The sequence below is a fragment of the Cololabis saira genome, chromosome 4, assembly GCF_033807715.1.
Source record: "Cololabis saira isolate AMF1-May2022 chromosome 4, fColSai1.1, whole genome shotgun sequence".
In the NCBI taxonomy this organism is placed as follows: domain Eukaryota; kingdom Metazoa; phylum Chordata; class Actinopteri; order Beloniformes; family Belonidae; genus Cololabis; species Cololabis saira.
In genome coordinates this window covers 37,327,942-37,332,906 of record NC_084590.1, presented here as the reverse complement: position 1 = coordinate 37,332,906, position 4,965 = coordinate 37,327,942, and positions in this window count along the sequence as shown.

Genomic DNA, 4,965 nt, shown 5'->3' with positions numbered 1-4,965 from the left:
TAGACTGAGGAAATCGCTGTTTCAGAATAAAAGACCAGGGGAGCTAGAGCAATAAATGAACAGAAAGATTGGATAGATTTAATTATGGACAAAGACGTCGCCAAATTTCTATTGAGAAGAAAACTGCGGCACAGTCAACACTGAACTGTCATCATTATACTCATAATGACTGTGTTATTGTTCTCGGAGCCATACAGCAAATCATCTGAGTATTAAACATAAACACTACTGCAACCTCATAGATGAACCGTGACTGGATTAAATTTCCAGTAATAAAGGAGAGAGCCACACTGTAAAATGGCAATTATTCAAACAATCTGGCAGGTCTGATAAAAACGAAAGAAACCTTATGGCTTGGCAAAGCAGCTTCATGGTTAATGCAGGACTTCCTGGATGGAGGTGGACATTATTGGAGAATTGTTTTCCCTGAGGGATCATAAAGTGATTTGGCCATACACTGCAGATGTCTGCCATATACAGGTAGAGAAAAAGATAGTGTCTGTCTGCTGCAGGATGGATGAGATGAGGAAATGAGGGGGAACTAGACAACGGTTTGGACAGTGACTAAGATGCTGGTGACAATATCAAAAGACTGAAGCCAAGAATATTGATAAGAAGAAAGATTTTGTGATTGTGCCTTCATTTCTCTTCCAAATGCTGGAAGCACAAGATTCTTCTTCAACTTCTTGGGAAATCACATTATATAGTCACAATATCATGTGTCATCCTTGTAATTGCTTGAAGCTTTATACTGAAAACGGAAGGTGATCATGTGACCCTGGGAGGTCCAGGCTTTGGTCTCTATTATAGACAACATCAGGTATTGACACAGCACAGTAATGGCCTATCTTAAGGCTGGCAGCTTCACGCAGAGTAATGATGACCCATGTTTGCCTGCAAGCCACTGCCTTTCTTCTCATCGATGCAATTACCACACTGAGACATGACCGGCCTAAAGCCCCACAGCAAAGAGGACCATCAAAAATTCCCTGCTCTTTCACCTGCCCTGAAACCAAAGACTGACTGTAAAACTGCAGCGCTAATTGGTAAATCTGTAACTGTAAAATATGCTCTGTTTTTTCACAGAAGTCATCAGCAAGGATTACGTTTTGCTGATACTCACATGCAGGTTTAGCCCCTACCAGTGAAAAAATGAGATGACAAAGGAGGTAATTTCCCCTTTCTTTCAAGATTGTGGGTAATTGTGTGAGCTACAGTACTGGGGATGGTTGGGGGGGGTATTGTAGGAAAGGGTCTCTCTGTGAGCGCCCCCCTCTTCCTTCTGACAAAGGCTTTAATTCACAGTAATTATACAGATGGATTGGAATATACAGCAAGACAGGGAATCACTCCAATTATGCAGAGTTGATTAAAACTTGGACCCCTTGCCAGGGTTCTCTAGGACCAAGGGGGGGAGTCAAGATGCCTAGAAAGAAAAACTGAGCACATAAGACCAATGATCATATCGAGAGCAAGTTTTTTTTTTTCACGTCTTGCACATAGAAGATAGAAGAAAGAAGGGCTTTACTCTCTGCCGCCAAGCTTAAAGCAAAAACAACATGCAGTTTGATGGTCTGGTGCAAAAGCACAAGAGTCGCTGCTCTTGACAGAAGGGAAACGCCTTGTGTTGGAGTCTCGGTGCATCCTAATGAAGATGGATCAATGCTATTCATTTACTGACACTCATGCGCACTGTACAGCACAGCCTGTCTTCTGCATTGTGAAGCTATAGCCGCAGCAGTTATGAGGAGCAGCGGAGATGGGTCCTCGGCATCTGGAGACCATGGTCACTGGAGGAGAACGAGGAGGAGACGAAAGGATGGAGTGAAAAAAACAAGGCAGACGAATAAAAGAGAGAAACGGGAGGGCAATGAGAGGGAGATCACAAATAGGGAGGAACGGAGTGAAAAGGGCAAGACATTTGTCACCCTCTCCTACAGGACTATAGGAAGAAAGAACAATATCATTAATCTCCTGACATTTCAATATTGTATTAACCTTTCTACTGGAATTCTGTGGGCTCATTAGTCTTTTTTGAGAGGGAGAAAAATAATAATCAATGGAACAAGCTCTGAACACGATCTAGAAATACAGTGCTGTCAAATAACATATAACCACAAGCCAGTCACAAGATGTTGCCCGTCTTTAGCTCTCAACATTATCTACTTTAAATTATTTGGTTTAAAATACACAGAGAAATAAATGGAGGCAAAAGGGCACACTCTCAAATAGGTCATTGTCATAAAAGAGAAAAATGGCCCGGCTGTAAAACAACATGCTTAAGATGGCAACACAGGCACATCAACCATGTTACGTGAAGAGGAAAAAAAAAAAAGCCCCAAGGCCACACAAAGCGTGATGAACCCATGTCTCATCTTCACCACTCACCCTGTCAGTGATAGAAGGATGGAGGGAGGGAGTAAAGTGAAGGCTAAACCCAAAGGTGCCCAAACACCTCCGACATGTTCTTCCCCTCCCTTTTCCACCCTTGCAGCCCGCTCACCCTTGTCGTCACCTTCCATCTATCAATGCCTGAAGAAACATCCTCCATTCAAATCACCAGCGCCATGCAGGTCATTTGACTGTCATTTGACTACAGAAAAAAACGCTGTAATTTATTCCCATTATGTTCCTTAGTTTAACATCAAACACTGCCACGCCTTTTGCCCATCATCGCTTACATCTACGCTCCATCATACATCATGTCAGTGTTTTGTTGAACATTTGCAGTGACGCTAGCGGGAGGACTTGTTACTTTCTGACTGCTGTGATTGCATGTCTGCATGGGGCATACCTAAACTTGGCAACGAGCCACGTACGTTCGAGAGTTATATTATCATTACCGGCCGAACGAACACCTCGACAAGACAAGGCAATTCTCCTCGTTCACGGGGGAATGAGTGGGTGGCATTTTACACACTTGATATGCTTTTGGATGGGCGAGAGCTTCTAATTGCATCATATGTGCAATAGAAAAAGTATGGTATTGTGCAGGAGACTAATTAAGAATCCTCCGGGAATCAACACAACAACAAAGTCTTAATAGAAAAGGACTCTAAAGGTTTGGATGTAAAAGCTTAATATATATTCTGTAAGAGATTGGAGTATTTCTGTGCTGTCTGATGGCGCTTCCATCATTTTAATGTCTCAGGTTGTATTTGGCCATTAAAAGCAAAAGTTGCAAACCAATGACTTGGAGTGTTTTATGGCAAAAAGGCACATTTTGCATCAGTGTGATAAAGAACTGCCTTGATACATAAAACCTACAGACTGTGACCATTCATTTGCATCTTGAGGCCATTTGACTACATTTTCAAACTGGGCGGAGCAGTAAAACCTGGAAATGGCTTTCCAGATCCATCTTCTCATGCATGTTGCAGAAAAAATAAGATTTCTGTTTTCTTTGTCCACTTAGTCAACACATGACAGACAGCAACATGTAATGCACTATTGTACATCAAACTGAATTTGGAGTTTGACAGCTTTTCACTGATGTTCTGTTCAGAGTTTAGTAGCGAGAGCTTTGGTGGAGTATTTCCACACACCACCAGTGTGTTATGTCGAGAGAGTCTAGGTAACAATGATTGCGTTTACATGCAGTCAATAACCCTTTTAAAACCGGAATATTGGCAATAACCCGAATTTGCACGGTCATGTAAACACCAATAACCCCTTTGAATAACCCAAATTTGCTCATATTCCGGTTTTAAAAACCCGAATATGACCCCTGGGTTACTCCTTTTAAAACCTGAATATTCGGTCATGTAAACGCCTAACAGAATATCCCCATCAAACGGAACATGAATTTGTTTTCTGTGCATGCTCTGTTCACAAGGAATCTTGCTCTTTTGAGTCCAGGACGTACTTCTAAACATGGAGAAACGCAAGACCACGCCACACTTTTGGAGTGAGGAGAAGACTAATCATTTTATAAATGTAATGAAGGATATGAACATTTTGGCATTTGTAGATGGTAGAAAGTACCGGGATAGCGAGATTTACAAAAAGGTGAGTGAAGCAGCATTTTGATACAGGAAGAAGAAGCGGAAATGATTGGAATTGCGTCATGATGTTCTCCTCACGTCGCTGGTTTGATCGAGATATCCCAAATGATTAATTATCATGTATACAGGGATAACCCTGTTTGCTCACGCATGTAAACGGAAATATTCCGAATGTTTCAGTAACCGGAATATTAGCAATAACCCGAATTTTGACTGCATGTAAACGTAATCAATGCTTTACTCTTCTGAGTTCTTTCCTTTTGTACTGTCAACATAGATTACAAGAATGTAATAGCCAGTCATGGATTCATTCACCACATAATAATCTGCTTTTTTCTCCTCTGTCCGAAAGGGGACAGGCTGCATGGTAGAAACAGGACATCCTTAAGGGATTATATCTCTCCGTTGGCTATGGATTGCCTTGGGAAGGAAGTAAATGGGTGGCTGGATTTTTCCTTTTCTGTCCATGGAAACAATGATTAACTGTCAAGGATGAACATTTTCATTTTAACGTTTCCCCTCACGGAAAGGTGTACCTTGTTTTCTGACTAATGTATATACAATTAGTTGCCTGTTACAGTTTAAATATGAGTGTCAGTGTGAGCTCTCAGGCTCATCTTTTGGCTGTGAAATGCTGCCAACTGGTCTTAAATCTAACATAACCCATGGTTTTCATGGTGTCATGAAGATAGTGTTTGGCATCCTTTTTATTTTTGTCTCAGTTTCATCCTTCACCAGAATCTCTCTATGCAACTAATGAAGTTGCATTTATCAAACTAATCTCTTGGCTTATAACAGTATTATCATAAGCACTATGATAACGACCATGATTTATCAGTAATGATTCAGTTTAGATGGTGATGCTAATCAGAGGCAGTGGAGAAAAAGCTGAGGCAGGGAAGATTTTGACGGACGGTATGATGAAGCCATAGTACCACAAGTTAATTTTGCCGACCCCACA